General features: G+C 39.9%; 1 long non-coding RNA gene and 1 pseudogene across 1 annotated transcript in view; both read left to right on the forward strand.

The window, feature by feature from the left end:
- The window catches only part of LOC117012750 (uncharacterized), a 36314-nt gene that overhangs the window by 6405 nt on the left and 6638 nt on the right, over window positions 1-23271 (forward strand). The gene's annotated exons all lie outside the window — the stretch shown is intronic.
- LOC117012749 (40S ribosomal protein S3a-like) lies at window positions 17111-17933 on the forward strand (annotated as a pseudogene).

The raw sequence follows: 23271 nt of genomic DNA on the forward strand, positions 1-23271 counted from the left end.
ATTATACGTTTAACTTTCTGAGGAGCTGCAAAACTGTTTTCCATAGCAGCTGTACCATTTTATATTCCTGCCAACAATGCACAAGAGTTCCAATTCCTCCACATCTTCACTAACACTTATCCCTCCCACTTTTAATAATATCTATCCTGATGAGTGTGAAGTGGTATTAAAATATTTTTGTGTTTCACAAAAATTCACATTAGAATGATGAGGTAGCCCAATAGAAGAGAAAATATATTAAAATACATAGTGGAAGACACTAAAACTGTGTTGGAAAAATTTCTGGGAATATATACCAACAGCCTTAAAAATATGCTAATTCCAACTTAATTTATAGAAGTTTCCTCACACAGTCAAATAGACATATGTATAAGGATGTTTATACTTGTTTATGTGGTAAGGCATCAATTTTAAAATATGAACAACAGCCCTTCCCCCGCATAAAAGCAGCAGATAAAATGGTTCTATGCCCATTTGTTTTAAGTGAGAGAACACAGAAGAGAAAACAAGGAGCCTTTTCTTTGCTTTTGCATTTCAAAAACTTTCCCTGAGGGAAACAGAAAGAACTCTTATGCATAGACAATACAGTAGATTTAATGAATAGAACTTCCCCATCCCTTACACCAGCCAGTTTCCCTGGAAAGGAGAAAGGAAGAAGGGGGGAAACCCAAAGTAAAAAGTACAGTAGTGTGATTATAGAGGAAGAGCCTTACACCCTTGTCCCCTCACCCCAACCACTACCATTACCTCTCACCCCAACACACCTGCATGGGTCATAGAGGGACCAGGGGACTTCTAGAGATGGAAATGTACCCCTTGCTTGGGGGCTTATAATGTAGAAGAAAAAGATATAACAACAATCATATAAAGTACATGAGGACAGGTAAACGTATTTATACACTTTTATTTGCTCTAAACTTATTGCACTGTGAAGCAGGAAGTGTCAGGTAAGTAAGGATAAGGGTTAAGTAGAAAGTGGGAACTGTGAAGAAATACAGTATTGATTCTAAACAGACTCTGATAAGTTAACAATACATATTATTAGCCTTAGAGAAAACACTGAAAAAAAAAGAGGTATAATAAGAAGCTAATAGGAAATGAAATACTAAAAATATTAGATTATTATGCTATTTACATGAAATTATAAAACAGACAAAATAATACTGTATTTAATTTTATTGTGTTTAATCATATTATATATTTTGTTCTTATTCTTGCTATTTTGACCCTTGCATTCTATGTGTTTTGCTTTCTTATTTTTTAGTAATTTTGAAGTCCTACATCAGAAGTTGCAAATTAGTAGCTTATATTCAGCCCACAGATGTGGATGGGGGTTTTTTGTGTGTGTGTGTGTTTTGCGTCATAGGGTATTTAAATTTTTTTTGAGCTGACTTTTTAAAATCTGGATGTTTTGCATAGAGATTCCGATATCTATCTAGCCACACTTGAAAAATCAGAACATTGGGCTGGCCCGGTGGCTCAGGCGGTTGAAGCTCCGTGCTCCTAACTCCGAAGGCTACGGGTCCCATTCCCACATGGGCCAGCGGGCTCTCAGTCACAAGGCTGCTGGTTCAACTCCTCAAGTCCCGCAACGGATGGTGGGCTGCGCCCCCTGCAAATAAGATTGAACACGGTACCTTGAGCTGAGCTGCCGCTGAGCCCACGGATGGCTCAGTTGGTTGGAGCAAGTCCTCTCAACCACAAGGTTGCCGGTTTGACTCCCGCAACTAGCAATGGCAACTGGACCTGGAACTGAGCTGCGCCCTCCACAACTAAGATTAAAAGGACAACAACTTGACTTGGAAAAAAGTCCTGGAAGTACACACTGTTCCCCAATAAAGTCCTGTTCCCCTTCCCCAATAAGGAAGAAAGAAAAAGAGTCAATTGCTAAAAAAAAAAACCCAGAATGTCCATAATATAGGGCCCCCAATCTCACATGGAAACAATTACCTGGAACCAAATGGTAGCTGACCCCCCTCGAGGAAGTATGTGCCCTATGGTTTACCACAGTCCCCACCATTTTGTCTTCTTTCTCTAAAGTGAAGAGTGAATTTCAATTTACGTTTATAATCTTTGATTGTACTATTGTTTTCTTATGGTAGAATGTGCCTCTGTTCTCATGGCATTCTCACTTTGATTAAAGACCTAAATGGGCCATTGTTACAGACTGAATTTTGTTTCCTCCCCCAAATTCATATATTGAAGTCCTAACCCCCAGTGGGATGGTATTAGGAGATGGGGCATTTTGGGAGATAATTTGGGTTAGATGAATTCATGATGCAGGGCTCTCATGATGGGATTAGTGCCCTTGTAAGAAGAGACACCAAAGGGCTTGCTATCTCTCTATGTGAGGGCACAGCAAGAAGGCAGCCATCTTCAAGCCAAGGAGAGAGCCCTCACCAGAACCCAATTATGCTGGCACCCTGATCTCAGACTTCTAGTCTCCAGAACTATGAGAAAATAAATTTCTGTTGTTTAAGCCAAGGCCCATGTTATTGTGTTGGGGTAGCCTGAGCTGACTAACACAGCCATGTTTCAAGAAAAAATAAAGTAAATGCCCACTTCTACATTACCTCTCTCTGGCCCCTGTGGACATTTGGGTTTGCGATTTCTGTTTAAATCCTTTTTCTTTTACCTATCATTACCCATACGTTGTTAATAATTAGAATATGAATCAACATTTTTTATGACCATCAACATACATTATAATTTTGCTCCCCTACAGAAAATACTTTTAGCAAGATTTTATTCTCCCCTGCCTTATATTCCACTTGGACTTTTATTGTGATTCAGTGCAAGACTGTTATTAACTTTTCTTATTTTTGACTCTTCTATTTTAAGAATCTCTTCTGAAGAATTGCATAAAACTTCAAAATCACATTATCAACAATTATTTATTCTTAATTGTATGCTTTGCTGGTTTCTTTGGTCATCACTGTTTCTTATACATCATGTTTCCCTTTTTTTGGAGCTTTTTATTGTGATTTATTTTTTATTTTGTTACACTACTTCCCTGAGGAAAAAACAAATCTCTGTTGATAGTTGGTTTGCATTCCCTGGAACTTGTGTCAGTCACTGAGCTGTTCAGTTTCCCCTGAGCTAGGCCTCCCACTGCAAGACTGCAACATTCAGCTGGCAGGCTTGATGAGTGCACAGGGAACAGGCCTGCAAGCTAAGTCCCTCCCAGAGCAAAAAAGCTAGGGTGGTAGAAGCTTAAGGGATTTCACTGATGTCCTTTGGCTGTTGTGCAGAGCCTTTTAAAAACATTCTTAGGATCAAATGTATGGTGATGGAAAGAGAACTGACTCTAGGTGGTGAACACAATGGGATTTATAGATGATGTAATACAGAATTGTACACCTGAAATCTATGTAATTTTACTAACAATTGTCACCCCAATAAATTAAAAAAAAATTCTTAATTCTTCTCTCTGTTTGTTGTGGTTGCCTAAAATTAGTGGCATCTCAAGCCAGCTAATCTCTCTGACTGTCATAGGAAACCACCACTTCAGAGAGAGCCAGGTATAGCAGTCTAGAATCATGACCCTTTTCCCTTAAAAGGGTTAACTCTCCTCTATTGTCACTTTGCACCTACTGTTGCAAATGAGAAAACATGGAAAGTTTCATTTTATCTTTGGAATATAGAAAAGTCACCAGGATTCCCTTGGAATCATTTTTGATTCTGTTCTGTTTCACACCCCACATCCTACCCTGCAGGAAATTTTGTTGGTTCTGTCTTCACAATATATGTGGAATCTAATCATTTCTCACCATGTCTATTCCTACCATCCTGGTCTAAGCCATTATCATTTCTCATCTAAATGACTGAGATAGCATCTTAAAATGGTTTCACTGCGTTCACCCTTGTCACTCCTCTGCTCAGAACCCTGCAATGGCTCCCGTCTCATTCAAGTAAAAACAAAAATCTGTACAGTTGCCAACAAGACCATATGACTTGAAGTTTCCCCAACCCCACCTCATGTTACTGACCTGATCTCATAGTGCTTCTTTCCTCGCTCTATTCATGTCCTATCCCAAACCATAGGATGTGAGTTTCCAGATGGAAGGGGCCGATCAAATGCCTAGCAAAATGGATGAAAATGGACTCCCACCAAGGTTCATCGTTGTGAAATTTCAGCACACCAAGGACAAAGAATAAATACTTTCCAGAGGTCACCTCGCTCTTCTGTTCTCTCTGTTTGGAACACTCTTCTCACAGATAACTTCACTATTAACTTTTTCACCTTCGTCAAGTCTTTGCTCAAATAATACCTATCAAATGATGCCTTCCCCGATCACCCTAAATAATGTTGTACTAGTTCTCCTTTCTCTGTTTTATTTTCCCCATAGCACTTACCATCTTCTAACATACCACATAGACTAATAATTATGATGTTTATTGTTTATTGCCTGTTGCTGAAATGTAAGTTTTACAAGAGTAGGGATATTTGTTTTGTTCACTCTTCTAAATCCAGTAAGTAGAACAATACCCAACATATAGTGGGTGCTCAATAGATATTTGTTGAATTGAATGAATAAAATACGTTCAGGTGTGACTCACCTTTCAGTAACTTTAAATAAAGACAATATCAGCTTATTTTTTTTCCAGATAGAGGTAATCTGTTGGAAAGTCTCAGTGCACAAGCTCTCTTTTTCATCCCCAAATGAAATAATCACACATTTAAAAAAATTGTCACAAGGCCGGCCCGGTGGCTCAGGCAGTTGGAGATCTGTGCTCCCAACTCCAAAGGCTGCCGGTTCGATTCCCGCATGGGCCAGTGGGCTTTCAACCACAAGGTTGTCAGTTCAACTCCTTGACTCCCGCAAGGGATGGGGGGCAGTGCCCCCTGCAACTAAGATTGAAAACGGCACCTTGAGCTGAGCTGCCGCTGAGCTCCCGGATGGCTGAGCTGGTTGGAGTGCATCCTCTCAACCACAAGGTTGCCGGTTCGACTCCCACAAGGGATGGTGGGCTGTGCCCCCTGCAACTAGTAACGGCAACTGGACCTGGAGCTGAGCTGCGCCCTCTACAACTAAGACTGAAAGGACAACAACTTGACTTGGAAAAAAGGCCTGGAAGTACACACTGTTCCCCAATAAAGTCCTGTTCCCTTTCCCCAATAAAATCTTTAAAAAAATAAGAAGTGCTTGTTATTTTAAGCCACCGAATTTTGGGGTAATATTCTATGCAGTAATAGATAATAATATACTATGTCGATTTTGAAAGAGTTACCTGAAGTCTGTACAAAGAGTAAAATGGGGCCTAATGGATCTAAACTAAACTGCTGCACTATGAATGTGTTATTCATGCTAGCTTTTATAAAAATAAAAACAAAACAATTCTTTCTTAAAGTTTTAAAAATTATAAACATAATGTGTCCTTCTTGTTACACACAGAGAACAGAATGGTACAAAGTAAATAGGACAACTCCCTCATTCTCTGAAACTACCCTGATTCCATCCATTCCTGACTATTAATTCTTCAACTTGTCCTTCCTTTTCATGAAATGCAGCATATTTTTAGTATATTCGCATTTGCCCCCCAAAACCATCCAGAATCTGTTTCTTTGACTTGCAGTCAGAGGAACTGTAACAATGTAAAATGTCCTGTCTTGTCCTTGAACCTGTCTTGTCCTTGAACATTTAAATTATTTCAAGTCTTTAATGTTATCAGTAACATTACAACAAACACTCCTTACATCTTTACGTACTTGTGGGCTATCCTAGAAATCAAACTGCTAAGTGAAAGAGTATGTGCATTGAAACATTTGATAAATATTGCCAAATTTCCTTTTAAAAATGTCATACTGATATACACTTCATGAAGAGTAGTGCTGGAGATTTTCTTTCTTTTTTTTTTTTTTTAAGATTTTTATTGGGGAAGGGGAACAGGACTTTATTGGGGAACAGTGTGTACTTCCAGGCCTTTTTTCCAAGTCAAGTTGTTGTCCTTTCAGTCTTAGTTGTGGAGGGCGCAGCTCAGCTGCAGGTTCAGTTGCCCTTGTTAGTTGCAGGGGGCGCAGCCCACCATCCCTTGTGGGAGTCGAACCGGCAACCTTGTGGTTGAGAGGATGCACTCCAACCAGCTCAGCCATCCGGGAGCTCAGCGGCAGCTCAGCTCAAGGTGCCGTGTTCAATCTTAGTTGTAGGGGGCGCTGCCCACCATCCCTTGCGGGACTCGAGGAATTGAACCGGAAACCTTGTGGTTGAGAGCCCACTGGCCCATGTGGGAATCGAACCGGCAGCCTTCGGAGTTAGGGGCACGGAGCTCCAACCGCCTGAGCCACCGGGCCGGCCCCAGTGCTGGAGATTTTCGATGCTCCTTTCCACACCTTCACACCAATTCTGATTAATGAACAATATGCACCTAAAAAAATTGGTCCAAAAAAAAAAAAATTGGTCCAATGGGAATTGAGGTACAAGTCCATTAATATGGACAAGATCCTAGCACTCCAGTGCTTAGCTGTAGTTTAGCTCAGATCTGAGGCCAAAATAGGTGCTCTCATTGCGGGCCTGAATCCCGATCTCGTCACCACATACTCAGGCATTCTTGCAGAGAACTCAAAGTCAAAAAAGTGAAATTCCCTTCCTCTTAGAAATTAAAGTCCCAAACTCTGTGTTCTCCAACTTCTACTGGGCCTGATGAGTCTGGTTTTCAACAGCAGTAGCTAAATCTTAAATCCATCCCCCACCAAATCGTGAAGCCCCTTTGAAGTACCTCCAAAGTGAAATTAATCTTCCCTGACACAGATGATGGAGATAGTCTATTTGATTCATGACAAAAAAAAAGTTATTAGAAGAGGCAGTCCTGAAGGATTCTTTTTGTTAGGAAGAGAACTGGGGTCTGTTTCTCAGACTTGGTTTGAAACATAATTGACTGGAGACTGGAAGGGCTTGTCTCTGCTTCACCATTGGTCTGTTGGTCCACTGGGTGGATGCAGAAGTAGAGACCTAATTCCTGGTGCCAGTGGTTATATTAAGATGCATTTCTTGGGGGCAAGTAGCTGGAAAGGTGGGGTGTTGGCTTACTGTTACATAGTTACTGACTATGGGTAAATTTTGAAAGTATAAATATATCATTCTACTTCTCTGATTAAAGACGTCTAGTGATTCATCATTACCCAATATATATATTAGGAAATATATATTAGGAATATATATATTAGGAAATATATTTCCTAATTGGGCTTTTAAAGTTTTTCACACTCTAATCCAAACCTACATTTCCGCCTCTTTCATTATTCCTACCATATCTCTTACTCTCCTCACTCCCATATTTCTTGAATGTAATCTTCAACTAAGCCAAAAAACAGGTCATTGCCTCATCAGGCAACCCACGATGAATCAGGCTCCCTGTGCTCTTGACACATCTTATCAGTATTGAGAACACATATTTCACTCTGATTTATTCAGAATATACCCTGCCTGAGCTGTCAGGTAGCTCAAAGTTAAATTTGATGTCTACTCACTGAACACTTACTACTGACTTTTATTAATCTAATCATCTTTTCCATTTCTTTGGACCAGATCTCTGTCCTTATATTTAAGACTTTACTTTTTAAAACTGTAAAATTAATGGAATATATATCTGAACCAAGTTAGAAAAAAATTAGTGGGATATAGAAAAAAGAAAAATGCTATTCTGTAAAAAGAAACATGCAGTTATTTTTTAAAAAGGTACTTAAATGTATATTAAAAAAATACAGCCCTCCATTCTTACCTCATCTCACTGCCCACAAGTAGCTATTATTAAGCTTAATAAATATACTTCTAGACATTTTATATAAGCAACTGAAACTCTCATACATTGTTGATAGGAACATAAATTGGCACAATCGTTTTGGGAAACTGTTCAGCAGCATCTACTAAAACAATATACACATAAACACAATAGTTTTACTCATAGATATATACCTAACAAAAATGTAGACATGTGAACTAAAAAATACATAAAAGAAACATTCACAGTACATTATTCATAATAACACAAAGCTAGACACAACGCAGTTGTAGAATGGATAAATAAATGTTTGTATATTCGATAAAAATACCACATAGCAACAGAAATTAACAAACTATAGCAATATTCAATGTAAATATGTCTCACAAACAATGATGACCAAATAAGCCAGACACAAAAGAAAATATATGGTATGATTACATTTGTATGAAGTTCAAAACAGGCAAAACTAGTCTATAGTGATAGAAATCAGGAAGTGATTACCTCTGGAAAGGGTACTGGGACTGGGAGGGCGAATGAGGGGATAGCTGAGCTGTTAATGGGTATAATTGCTTCGTGATAATTTATTGAGCTGAGCATTGAGGCAGTAAAAAGATATTAATCTCATTATTTTTAGTGGCTCCAGAGTCTTCCATTAGATGGATGTTTACTATTTTGTTTAACTGTTTCCCTACTGTTTGGATATTTACATTGAACTTATGTTTTTATTCCTATTATAATGCTGCAGTGAACAACCTTGTGCATATATCTTTTTCCATTTGCATGAATGTATCTGTAAGATACATTTGTAGTGGAAGAACTGATGCTTTAGTAGGACTACACATTGTAAAGGTTGATGGATGGGCATTGTCCTATAACCCTGCAAAAATCGGTACCAATTTGCATTTTCACTAACAGGATGTGATTGCTTAATTTCCATAACGTGGAAATTCACTGGGTGGTATTGGTCTTTTACATGAGTGACTCTCTAGTAGGTGAAAACTTTTTCTTACTGTTGCATTCATTTGTACTTTTACATTATTGGTGAAGTTGAAATACTTCTCATGTTAGTAGCCATTTGTTTATTAGTTTTTATGAGCTGCCTATTTATGTTTTTCTCCTTTTCCCCCACCCCTCCTAGGGAGTGGTTTACTTCTAATAATATGTGTTAAAAATCAAGTGGTGCAAAATATTTTTCCTGGCTTGTCATTTGGAGTTTGTCTTTACTGATGGTGATTTTTGGCCTTAGAATAAGTAGTTTAAATTTTTATGTGTTCTGTTTTGTGTTTTTAATGTTTCCTAGTATCTTGTCCAACTTGAAATCCTGAGGCAAGTTTTTCAAAATTTGTCTTGTGCTGAACCATTTTGTATCACTTTTTCCTGGAACACAGTGTACCCTTTGGGTGTTCTAGGGGGGGAGAACAAGGTACTATCAGACAAGTCCTGCCCACACATCCTGGTTGGGCCTCCCAGACACTGGTCTGGAGCAACTAAGACAAGCAGTCTAGTTTCTCAAGGCTTTTATGAATACCTCTTTGATCCTGGCCTCTGAAGCTTTGGTAAGGGTCAAGGCAGAACATTCACTTTTTAGCCAACAGCCACATTGTATACTACAGAAGTCACACCTTATTTCCAGCTGAATTATATATTCAAATCTAATTTATTGGATAACACCACCCAAATAATACTGTCAGCTATTTGTAGAAATCATAACATTTGGAATGTAACAGAATGATCCCTTTCCCTTATATTTTAAAAGAAATTGATATTCCCAAAATGAATCTCCCGTTTCTTACTCCCAAAGAAGAATTAAAATCCCCCAATTTTTCCTTTCCCAATTCTTCTTCAGGGCTGTAGCTGGAGAGGTCTCATTCAGGTACCAGCTTATTGTCAGGGTTCTTTCCTTGACAACTGTAGCTCAATCCATCTTACACTAGACACACTGTGGTTCTTCCAGCTCCTCCTAGAACATTCCAACCCAATTCGGCACTTTTCCTGAATTCTAGGACACACACAAAAAATTCCAGCATAATCCCCTTGTCCACAAAACTTTATTTCCTAAACAATAGTGATTTTCCATAATCTAAAGCAATCTAAATCCACAGGCTAAGTGCCAACCTAGCCGAATTTGCAATTGCTGGGGCCAGAGAGTAGAGACAACAAGAAAGAACTTACTTGTTTTAGATTTGCTATGAGTCTTATCAGTCCATTCCAGATATTCAGAACACACAATCTGTGGAACTAAAACTCAACTGGGACAAGGTCCACACTAAGAAGCTGTGACACTCAGCTTCCCATGGCCTGAGAAGAAAAACTTACCTTGCATGTAAACTTCCACTTCCCAGGCAATAGTGTCCGAATTACTTTTGTCTCTTTGCAAAAAGAAAAGGAAAAAAAAAAACAATGAAACTTGTAATGGTTATTTCTAAGACCCAGACTAGTGGGCTTTTTTATTTCTGTACATCATCCAAACTCTTTTATGGTGAGAAGTAGCAGCTCACTTCCCTCTATAGAAACCAAAGAGGCAAATCCTCCCTTTCTCTTTCTCCTTCCCAGCAGGCATAACACAAGGCCAAACAAATGTGCCTACCCAGGAATTTGAGTCTGAGTGACTGATGAAAAGATGAAATGATGGCCAATTCATTCACCAGAGGGGCTGCAGCCGCACTGTCTTGCCAGGGCAGGGACAGTAAACACATCTTGATAAAAGACAAATGTGATTCCTGCTTCTAGGGCCTGAGTTGTCTTGGCCTCTGTTCTTTTTTCTGAGTTTGATTTTCCAGAATTGCATTGATTCTGTGAGCCAACCACAAGACTAGGCACAGTGAGGGATACCCCCAAAGAAGGAGCCCCCAAACAGTGACAAATGGATTACTATACCTTTTTTCTGCTTTCCTTATTGTCCATCCCAGGTATAATATTTAAAACCTATGCGTTTCCATTTCCTCTTTGGTTCTTGTATTCCTAGCACCCCAATGCCAAAGAGAGTCTTAGGATGTGGCCTCCACCCTCTTTTAGAGAGATGATTCCGCATATTTGAAAGAGGCAGGTCTCCAAGTGAAATTTACAGTTTTGTGTTCCCCACTGTTTCATCTCCACTGCTTCTGCAGCCCTTTGCTGCCTTGTGTGCCCCAGTGACTGTTGCTACTGCCAGCGACTCCGCTCTTCCTTAGAGTTGTCTTTCCAGTTCCAGGTGAGCTCCTGCCATTGTGTGCATTCCTGGGCCAGCTGAAAAATGTTTCCCCCACCTGTTCATTGTTCAAAAAGCTAGCACCACTTTTAGAAGGAAACATAGATAAAATCTTCATGACCTTGCAGTAAACAGAGTTCTTAGATTAACTATGAAAGAATAAACAATAAATAAGACTATCAAAATTAAAAACTTAAGGTCTTTGAAAGACACCATCAAGAAAATGAACAGGCAGCATCGTCCATTTCCCCACCGGGAAAGACGTTGGCATTAAGGGAGACCGTAACTCCCAAGCCTCCCAGTGCTTTGACGACACCTCAGATGCGTGGCCTTCTGGCCAGGTGTCTGGGGTTTCATATTGTTGGAGTAATCTTGTATTCCTGGGGGTTGCAGATTTCTATAAGTTTGCTGTGGCAGACCTGTGGAAGAATGTCCAGATTTCTACTGAAATTAGGATTCCATGAAAGATTTTGAGGAGATGAGGAAGGCTGGTATGCTTCAGAGTGCAAAGTGATTTTGGAATGTAAAGAATTTCTTTGAGTTGACTTCCATGGAAGTTTGTCACTGACCTATGTTCCTGAACTATGAAACATGAATATTTTGGCTAAGGAATACTTTCCCTTGATAAATAAACAATTAACAAATACTGTGGACAGTGTAAGAGAGAGAGAGAGAGAGAGATTGAGAGAGAGAAAATGGAAAGGCATGACAGACTGGGAGAGAATATTCACAAGGCATATATTTGAAAAAAATTTGTATCTAGAATATATAAAGACCTCTTGCTACTCAATAAGAAAACAACCCAATTTTTCAAATGCATAGAGATTTGAAGAGACACTTCGCAAAAAAGTTATACTAGTTATGTATGTATACAATATGCACATAAAAAGATGCTCAACGTTATGAGTCATCCAAGAGATGCAAATTAAACTACAATGAGATACCAGGGCACACCCATTAGAATGACTAAAGTTAAAAAGATTGATAATACCAAGTGTAGGCAAGAATATGGAGCAACAGGAATTCACACATATTGCTGGTGGGAATGCAAAAATGGTACAGCCACTTTAGAAAACAGTTTGGCTGTTTCTTCTAAAGTTAAACCTGCACTTATCATACAACCTAGCCATCCCACTCCTAAATATTTACTCGAGACTAATGAAGTCATGTGTCCCTACTAAAACATGTACTGAAATATTCACAACAGCTCTAACCAAAATAGCCAAACCTGGAAATAACCCAGATATCCAAATGAATAAACAAGCTGTGATATATTCATACAATGGAATACTACTCGGAAATTAAATGCGACAAACTACTGATACATGTAGCAATAGAATGAATCTCAAAATTATTATAAAAGTTAAGGCAGACACAATAAGCTACATAGCGTGTGCTTGCACTTACATAGAACAATAGAAAAGGTAAATATAAGAAGATATTGTGACAGGAAACAGATCAATGGATGCCTGGGGTGAGGGTGGGAACTTTTGTGGGGAGGTCGTAGTAGTGGTTACATGGATGTATATATACATTGTTTAAACATAGAAAACTGTATACTTAATATGGGTGCATTTTATAGTATATACATTATACATTAATAAGGCTGATTTTTAAAAAGTGCTAGCACTGAAGCACTTACACTTTCCTCTACTTTCAGGCACTGTTGAGGTTGAATTGTGTTCCCCAAAAAGATATGTTGAAGTCCAACACCGCAGTACCTTAGAATGTGACCTTATTTGAAAATAGGATCTTTGCAGATGTAATCAAGTCAAGATGAGGTCATACTAAATTAGAGTGAGCCCTAATCCGTGACCGTAGTCACAGTAAGAAGAGTAAATTTGGACAGAGACACACAGGGAGAACACCATGGAGTTGTGGGTCTGCAAACCAAGGAATGCCAATGATTGCCAGCAACCACCAGAAGACAGAAAGAGGCACGGAAGCATCCTTCCCTACGGCTTTCAAAGAGATCATGGCCCAGTTGACACCTTGAGTTTGGATTTCTAGCCCCTAGAACTTTGAGAGAATCAATTTCTGTTGTTTAAAGACAGCCAGTTTGTGGCAATTTGCTACAGTAGTCCTGGGAAACTAACATAGGCGCTCAGAATTATTTTTGTAGTACACTCTTCCGACTCGTGTCTTGTGGTAAGCTTCTAGAGTGAAATATGATGTCAATGAGCTTGAGGTCTGAAAATTTCCTCTTACCCCAGCACCTCTTTGGTGTAATTCTTAGGGAACTAGCCTTCTGTCGTCAGCCCAGTCTCACACATGGCCTTTTGTGGAGCTGTCATGTGTGGTGCTGTCTGGCTGCTGTTTCATGGAACTCAATGCCTGTGGTTTCCCTCAACTTCATAGACTTTCTGAGCCCTGTGTCACATATATCCTAAGCATGCCACTTGTAGCATTTGTTTCTGTGTGGGATGGGCTATAGTTTTTCAAATGTTAATGTGTATTTCCCTACTCTCTAGATCATCAATTATTTTTCTTTTTTCTTTTCTTTTGCTTTTTCCAGAAGAGATTTTTCTCCAACCTAGAATTAGTCCTGAATCTCCCATTGCTTTTGGAAAATGGGGGTGGAGAGTGGGGACATCACTGTGGAATGTCAGGAACAAAAGTCAGTTAAATTTTGATTTGTAGGTTCAAAAGTTGTTTTGTATTGTGAAGCAAAAAATATTAAGAAAGTAGATTAAAAACAGCCAGCAGAGACGAACAGACAGGTGGAGACTGAGGATTTGAGAACCTCTCCTCACTCCCATCCCCACCCTCAGGAGTTGAAACTCCAAAGGGAGGAAGCATCAAGTAGAAACAAACCTGAATGTGCTGTATTTTGAACTTGAATTTACATATTAATATTATTGAATTTGACTGTTTGCCTTAAATTGACAAGGTTGTTTTCCACCTCAGGCAGGATGGGGATTCAAGGTCAGAAATGACCATTGAATTGCAGAAAAACAGTTCTGTTTTTTACACACCCTGCACTTGCAGGAGACGTAGTTAAGAGTGAGCGCCACCTGCAGACTCACCTTGCACTAGGACCAGCCCTGCCCTTTATTTGCTGCTTTTCAGAGGGTACCTTTCACCAATACCCTGAACTTTGGCTTTTCCTGGGGGAGGTCCAGCTACTTCTGAGATTACTACTTGACTCCTCCTTTGTTAAATCTTTTGGGGTCCCAAACATCCTCCCAAATATTAACAATTGACAAACCGCCTGTTTTCCAAGAATGTTATACCTGAGTAAAGTTTTTTCATTATGTCCCCTTCACTTGTAAGAGCACAGCCTTTCTTTCTAAATAGGCCCCTGTCCTCCTTCACATCCTGCTAACCCCTAGTCTGCCTTCTGTCAATCTGTATAAAAACTGTTCATTTCTCTGCTTAAAATTTCCTACAGCCACTCTTCTTTCTGCCAGAGGCCCTTCCTCCATCTCTCCCAACGTAACTCATGAAGCAGAGGATTCCAAATACAGATTCTCTTTAAATGAAATTGTGTAAACCTAAAAACCAAAACTGTCACTCGTTTTTCTATCATCACCTTTTTTCCAGAAGCCACACACAGTTCCCGTGGGTTCCTCCTTCCATTGTTGTTGAACCAACAGTGTGGATCTCTGAAATCCACAAATGTAAGTGCTTATCCAATAATGATTTGGGATTTCTAATCAGCAAAGAATGGGAAGTGGTGATGGTGTGTTAAATTCCTTTTGATGTAAACATAGAAAATGACTGTTACATAAAGGGGAAAAATTAGATGTTGAAGTAGCTCACAAATCTTGGAAACTAGAAGTCTTTTTCCCCCCTCATTTTGACCATTTTTATGCATTCAATTCAGTGGCACTAATTATAAACACAATATTGTGAAACTATCACCACTATTTATTTCCAAAACTTTACATCACCCCAAACAGAAACTCTATACTCATTAAGCAATAAAACGGCACCCCATTCTCCCATCCATCCAGCCCCTGGTAACCTCTATTCTACTTTTGTTTCTATAAATTTGACTACTCTTAGGTACCTCACATAAGTGGAATCATAACAATATTTTTCCTTTTGTGTCTGGCTTATTTCACTTAGTATATTGTTTTCAAGGTTCATCTATATTGTGGCACGTATCAGAACTTCATTCCTTTTATAGCTGAATAATATTCCATTGTGTGTGTGTGTGTGTGTGTGTGCGTGCGTGTGTGTGTGTACACTTACCACATTTGTTTATTCATCTGTGGATGAACACTTGGGATGCTTTAACTTTTAGCTATTCTGAATAATGCTGCTATGTACAAATATTTGTTTTAGTGCCTGTTTTCAGCTCTTGTGAGTATATAACTAGAACTAGACTGACTGGATCATATGGTGATTCTGTGTTTAACTTTTTGAGGAAGCACCATATTGTTTTCTATAAATTCATTTTAAAGTGACAGTTATGTTTTACTGATTCCTAGTGTGATTTAGAAAATATTTCTTAAATGTGATCATATTGAAAAACTTAGAATGGATACAATAATTTTGCTTTTTTTGATTTCTGAAAAACAAAACAAAACAACAACAACAAAAAATTGGGATTTTGATAGGTTTTGTATTGAATCTGTAGATCACTTTGAGTAGTATTGACATCTTACATGGGATGTCTTTTATTTAGGTCTGTAATTTCATCTAGCCATGTTTTATAGTTTTAGTATACAAGTCTTACACCTTCTTGGTTAAATTTATTCCTGAATTTTTTGTTTTGATACTATTGTAGATGGAATTGTTTTCTTTGTTTCTCAAGGAGCTTCCTATTTACTAGAAATCATTTTATATTGAGATATAATTGACATAACATTATATTAGTTTCAGGTGTACAACATAATGATTGAATATTTGTATACATTATGAAGTGATCCCCACAATAAGTCTAGTTACCATCTGTCACCATACATAGTTACTAAATTTTTTTTCTTGAGGACTTTTAAGATTTGCTCTCAGCAACTTTCAAGTATGCACTACAGTGTTATTAATATAGTCACCATGCTGTACATTCCATCCCCATGACTTGTTTGGAATTGCTTTTTTAAATTTCTTTTTTTATATTGTTTGTAGCTAGCGTGTAGAAATACAACTGATTTTTGTGTGTTTGTTTTGTATCCTGCAATTTTACTAAAATCATTTGTTAGCTCTAACGGTTTTCTTATAGATTGTTTAGGGTGTTCTACATACAAGATCCTGCAAATAGAGAAAGTTTTACTTCTTCCTTTCCAATTTCGGTACCTTTTATTTCTTTTTCTTGTCTGATTGCTCTCCCTAGATTGGAAAGACTAGACACTAGAACAGCCCAGGCACCTCACTGAACTTCTCTTTAGGATGTTTTCATAAGGTACCTTCATTCGAAACTGTTTCTATGCGTCTCCTTTCAAGACTGCAATTCCTGAGAAATAGAATCTGCACATGCCCATGACCACTGGTGGCCTAATCCCTGTTGCTGAGGTATTAGGATTAGCTTAGTGTGATCATAAGCCTTCTGTCTGCCTGGAGGGTGAGTCCGCTACCTGAAGAAAGTGCTGGCAGAGATGCCAAGCAGATAAAAGCAGCAAGTACTTCAGTGCGGGAGGATCCCACAGAACAAACCACCCAACTAGCCTGTATAGGGTTGATCTGGTGTCTATTTTCTGTTGATTTGCTAGAGATAAGTAAAAAATTCAAAGTTGGTGCTTTCCGGTCCATTCAGGGTGGGCGAGGATTTCTGTGAAGTAATAAGCAAATTCTTTTTTTTGGATCAAAGCATTAGACCTAATGTCCAAGAGAGAAGCTGGGCGCTCAGGTACTCCTAACCAAACACAACCTGCCGACCATCCTCAGAAAAATCAGGATCATCCAGTCAGTCCATCAGGTGCTAAGACCTGGAACCCATAGGACACCTGAGTTTCTATAGCTCACTGTGGACTGGCAGCAGAAATCTGTTACATCCTGACAATACGTAATATCTTTGTTTTCTACCAATAAGACTCCTCAAAGCGCCTGGTTTCTTCCGAAGGGGCACACCTTCTCTGAAACTGGATCTCAACTTTATTATAACTTTGGAACATTCCCTAATTAGGCAAGAGCGAATCTTGCAACATAATTTTACACGTTCTGTTTTGAAAATGCCCCCTGGTGGACAGAACTAGTATGGTGTCCATTATAACAACAGAATCACTGGGGTTAACGAGTGGGGGCCCGAGTGAACAAACCATGGTAGTCGGTAAGAATAAGCACCTTATGAAAGGCGGCAAGAAAGGAGCCAAGAAAAAAGTGGTTGACCCATTTTCTAAGAAAGATTGGTATGATGTGAAAGCACCGGCTATGTTCAATATAAGAAATATTGGGAAAACTCTAGTTACAAGAACACAAGGAACCAAAATTGCATCTGATGGTCTCAAGGGTCGTGTTTTTGAAGTGAGCCTAGCTGATCTGCAGAATGATGAAGTTGCATTTAGGAAATTCAAGTTAATTACTGAGGATGTTCAGGGCAAAAACTGCCTGACTAATTTCCATGGCATGGATCTTACTCGTGACAAAATGTGCTCCATGGTCAAAAAATGCAGACCATGATTGAAGCTCATGTTGATGTCAAGACTACCGATGGTTATTTGCTTCGTCTGTTCTGTGTTGGTTTTACTGAAAAACGCAACAATCAGATTCGGAAGATTTCTTATGCTCAGCATCAACAGGTCCGCCACATCAGGAAGAAGATGATGGAAATCATGACCCGAGAGGTGCAGACAAATGACTTGAAAGAAGTGATCAATAAATTGATTCCTGATAGCATTGGAAAAGACATTGAAAAGGCTTGCCAATCTATTTATCCTCTCCATGATGTCTTTGTTAGAAAAGTCAAAATGCTGAAGAAGCCCACGTTTGAATTGGGAAAACTTATGGAGCTTCATGGTGAAGGTAGCAGCTCTGGAAAAGCTACTGGGGATGAGACAGGTGCTAAAGTTGAACGAGCTGATGGATATGAGCCCCCAGTCCAAGAATCTGTTTAAAAATCCGACTTTTCATGGTGACAAATAAAACCCGTTGATGTTTAAAAAAAAAGAAAAAGAAAAAGAAAAATGACCTGAAACTTATGCAAGTAACTGAGTCACACGGCAGCCCATTACAGACTTTTTCTTTCTTCCCTCCTGTTGCTCCACCCTAGGTTTAGCGAAAGTACATTTCTCCCTCTCAGCCAATCAGCGATTTCACATTTGAATCTCAGCTAGAGGAAGTGACACAAATAAACACTCATTACAAGTGATGTCATCAATAATGGTATCTGATGAGAAAGATTTAAAAATCGGGGAGGGGCCTCTGGCAGACCCTCTGGGCTCCCGCATGATATCCCCTCGATCCATCTGTGCTTTCAGGCGCAGCTGTGGTGGACAGAGAGCTCTGTAAGAACTCAGAAGCGCCTCCCCTGGACCACTCCCATGACTGTGTATAGTGCACGCTGCGTATTCCGCCCAGGACAGCCTCCAATGCCACAGCAGTCCGCTAGACCCGTAGACAAGTGCAGTCCGCGGCCAGCTTGTCCAAAGGGGAATGGGAGAGGATGCTGATCCAGCCTCGCGTACTTCAGGACCATTCTGGGAGCCATTCTGTAGTTTCTGAAAAGGCCCTGGCTAACAGAGGCCGCTGTTGCGCCCAGCAACAACCTAGATAATGACCCCTATGTGATCTTTTCCTTCTTTCTTTCATTGTCCCTCTCGTGATCATCTTCCTGGTAAACTACGGTCACTCAATTCCTCTCTGAGGCTCAGCTTTCAGGTGAACCCAGTAGTATCACTGGCATTTGAGTTCTCTGTAGAGGGACTTGGATATCTTGGCACCTGGTCCCTCTAGGGAACTATGGCCGGGGACGTGTGGGAACAAACTGAGGCTTGTGAGTATGAGAGAACACTGCAGAGAACAGAGACACATAAGGGAGGAGAGAAAAGAATGCAGACTTGGACAAGGCATAAGAGGAAGGGGTTTGATAGAATGGGGGTGAGGGTGAATAGGGATCCTGGGCCATCCAAAAGGGAGCAGCCACCGTATTTTAGGGAGGCGACTAGCTCAAGGCTGTACTGCAGTTACCTTGACATATTGCCCGTCCTTCCAGTTCTTCCCCTAATTCTTATTCTGATAGCTCTAATGATTCTGTGAGCCCAGACACATGCAGGAGCGTGCAGTGATGGCTATTGTTTTCATTCCAGGGATGGTATATGACAAATGTAAAAACACTAAGGAGAGAAGGGAGTGCATGGTTCAGGCCCTATCCCCAAGGATCCTTCATTCATTCCTACCCTTCTTTAGCCCCTTCCTGCTTTTCTTGATACTTCCAGCTGGCCATAAGGCAGACTTATGATAGATTATGATGCTACATTATCATGATAGATTAAAGGAAAGCAAAATCCACTGAGCTCTTCACTTTTACCCCAAATATTTGATTCTCAAGTTTAGGAGTTGTGGCCCAGCCTCAGTGACAAGGTCACTTTTAATAGCTTCAGAGGATCATACTATTATGTCACTTTCCCCATTTCCCCCTCTAATTTGTCCAGAGTAGTAATTCCCCCTCTTCTCACACTTCTTGGAAATGGGATTCTTGACCCTGGAATTCTTGATTCCCTAAATTTATGAAGAAAAATGAAAAGTCCATTAGGAACAGGAGGTATCCTTTACTATTGATGTCTTAATTGTCTTCTACCCTATGCGAAGGGAATCTGTGCGAAAAGGCATGCCTTCAAGCTTCTGGCAGTTTACAAGACAGTTAACTTTCACTTTCTGCTTGCAGAAAGCCTTCAAGTCAGCTGGAAATTAGTGACTAGGACCTTCTCCATTCCCATGCTTCTCCTGGACATGTGTACACTGCCTCATACATTCACACAGCCTTTCAGATCCCCTGGAATAAGCTAGAACTTTTCAGAGTTCCCTACGGTTATCTAGTTCTCCAGAAGCTAATCTTAAATTCCCAGCCTGTCTCTTGCTAACCCCAACTGAAAGCACACCCTTAGGCAGCTGCAACATTGCCAGTAGATGGCTATTGTCTTGGTAGTGCCTTGGGAATAGGGTTTGTTTTTTATTTTTTCCTGCTGAGCTGAATTCTGAGTCAAATCAAATAACCACAACTCCTTAAAAATAGAGGTTTTCCAACGAACTGCGAGTTCAGACAAAATATTGACTGTGCTTGCGGCAGCTCCACCAGAGGTCAGTCCCCTTCATTGGCCTTGAGACGACTCCTTTTTGTGGCTACCTCGAAACTGAACTTGGGAGGGGGGGATGGGAATAGCATGTCATCCGTAAGTTAAATATCACAGATCCTACTTTCTAACCAAAGTTCAGTAGTTTCTCTTGGATAAATGATTTTCAGTTTGTTCTGTGGCTTTGGTTACTTTCCAAAGTTCTAAAATGGTTGATTTTCATCGTTTTGCCAGGATTTTCATTGTTTTTGCGGGAACGTGAGTTCACTATGGTCCTCACTCACTCTGACATCCTGGAAGCTGATCTCTAGGCAACATGGTTCTTACATATTCTACATCTTTGCAGCAGAGTCTTTATTTACAGTTTGGCCTGCTTCCATAAACTCAAGGTCAGACTATGAGTCTTCATCACAGTGTGACTTAAATTTATTTGGATGTGGCAGACGCCAGTTATCCCTAAGGTGTATGGTTATCTTCAATGAAACTTCCAGAGGTCATTGGAACACATTTCTTCGAGAGCATCCCACTAGCGTGCTGTGCCGTAGAAGACTGTTGACTGATAGCAGCACCCTGAACAGAAGGCGATAACTTGAGCACTGTCAGGTTCTCTGTACAAGTGCTCTGGCTGGAACATATCCTAACAGAGGCTTCCGGTTCTGTTATGTATCCATCCTGACATCCAAGATGTGTTCTTAAATCCATCATTGCTACCCATGGAAATGGGAAAAGCATCATGAGCTATTTAGGATGATGTGCTAATTCTTTCTACTCAGCCCTGTGTCTTTCACCTGCATGAGTGGAGCCAATCAGTAACAGCCTTTTCTCCAGACTTCTCTGTCCCTCCCCTAACAGTTCACATTGTCTTTGTGTCAGTCATGACTTTCCTGCTGTGCCTTTTTTGGGGGTCTCAGATGGTAATCTGACAAACTTTCTGTCTTGAATGAGTTTTTGTTATCCTGCAATAATTGAGTGTGGGCGAAAGAAATATACACACCCTCTTCTATCTCCATGCAACTGATTTAAATAATCAAATGAAATGAACATAAATGATGAAAATAGACATCGAAGATGAGATGATGGGAGACACAGATATATACCACAATGATAGAAGAATTTCTGCTAGATAATGGTCACTTGGGACTCAATATTTATCTGGGACTCAATGGAAAGCTAAAACCCATACATATCATATCTAAGAGAATAATGCTGTATCATGAAAACTAAATAGAGGAAATCCTGGCAGATCTCCACTAATACCTACTCATCCGAGAAATAAAATCTCCTAGAAAAAGCTGTTTTTTGAAGGGATGGAGCCATTACGACTTGGAATCTCTTTTGATGCTGTGGATCGATAGCACCTGAAGGCAGCTGCACAGAGTTTAGGGAAGAAAATAAAGCCACAACAACAGAAAAACCTATTTCCCTGACGGTACATCTCATCAGAGCAGGTAGCTCATCTCAATACTGGCGGGAACTTTGCTTATTTTTAGGAGCAGCTGACCCCACGAGGCAGCTACCTACAACTCAACCTATAAAATAACCAGGAAGGAAGCCATACATCTGTACCCGAAGCAGAAGCCAGGTAAAACAGAAAGGAAAAACGTTGGGTCCGTGACTCTTCGGGTATGTATTGATAGAAGAAGGGAGGAAGGTAAGGGAGGTGAGGGTGCTTCTGAAAGAGTAGATGAGGTGATGAACCGTGGCAGTGAGACTAAAGAATGAAGGAAGTGAGGTAACAAGGACATTGATAGGTTGGGAAAAGAAGAAAGATCAGTAATCTATAGGTCTCTTTTTTATTTGTCAGTTAAACCTCAGTAGAGCTGAGGTGGGGAAGAAACTATAGGTTTCCGTCTGATGTAAGAACAGCGGTAATAAAAGTTAGGGCATGTAAGATGTGGAAGATAGAGAATGGTAGGCATATTGGCGTCAAAGATTCCTAATGTGGAGCAGTTTCTAGCGTGATTATGTGTGAGTCCGGTTCACCTGGGGTGAAAATACACGTCATTTGAGTTGAGTAAATCATAGAAGTATGAGGTTATGGGGTTTAATGGTTCTTCCAAACTAATGGTTTCCTTCCAAAGGAAAGGAAAGTTATCAGGTTGCTGGCCCAATATGAGGTTTAGCGGTAGAGAGGTGTCACGTGCTACAGGCTCTTATAACACTCTTTCCACTCTCACCTGTTAACGTAGAACAGTAACCATAAACTGATGGATAAAAAAGAAAAGTGGTAGAGGGATTTTTACCCATCTGAGAGGACTACTGGTTCGGTTATAATGGAAATGAGAAAAATTCAAAATTCCCTCTAGCCCCTGTGATGTGTGGATTATGGGAGACCATGAGCCCCCTAATTTCAAGAGGATGGCATGAATGAGTAGGATTTTCAGGATAAGACAAGATGGGAGGGAGGGAGAGAGGGAAGATTATAGAAGAAAAGAGAATATAGGGGAGTTTGTTTATAATGGAAATAAGTATCCAGAAAGCACATTAGAAACGTATTTTCAAGAACGGAGAAGTGGGAAGATGAGTCAGGAAAGAGAATAATGTGGCATTGATCTGGAAATATAGGAGAAAAAGAAGAGCAGGGGATATAGAGGTTAAGTGCTGAGATCCCCATATTTGGGGGAAAATCCAAGGATGATAGGTAGTTTGGCTGGCCGCTAGACAAAACTCTGATGTCCTGTTCAGTGATCTCCAGGGAGCTGGAGTGGTCATGTTGAAACAGGTCTAATATGGCTCTATCAGTCAATAACTTCCAAGCATTGTATATAGTGGGTGTTCAATGAATATTTGTTATTTATCCAATGAAAAAGGGACTGAGTGTACCAAAGAAAATAGGGGTGAAGTCTTCAAAGGACTGAAAAGACTAGAAGATCTCAGCTACTCTTTCTTCCTTTCCCATTTCAGCAGTCATAGAACTGTGGAATGGGGTGGGGTTGAGAGGCTGAGAGAACTAGAGATCCTACCCAAAGGCAAGCAAATTTGTAACTTCAGATTCTCATCTGTTAAATGGAGGTATTAGTATGTACCTTTCCAGAGCTGTTGTATGAAGGCTATTATATATAAGGGATCTAGTATGAAAACGGCATTCAACAAACAACCATTATAATTTTCCATCCACATAAACTATATTATTTAAGCATCGTAACAGTCCAGTTAAATAAGAACAGTTATTTGGTCACCTAAAGGGGAGAC

This window comes from Rhinolophus ferrumequinum, chromosome 21 (assembly GCF_004115265.2).
Source record: "Rhinolophus ferrumequinum isolate MPI-CBG mRhiFer1 chromosome 21, mRhiFer1_v1.p, whole genome shotgun sequence".
NCBI classification, from domain to species: domain Eukaryota; kingdom Metazoa; phylum Chordata; class Mammalia; order Chiroptera; family Rhinolophidae; genus Rhinolophus; species Rhinolophus ferrumequinum.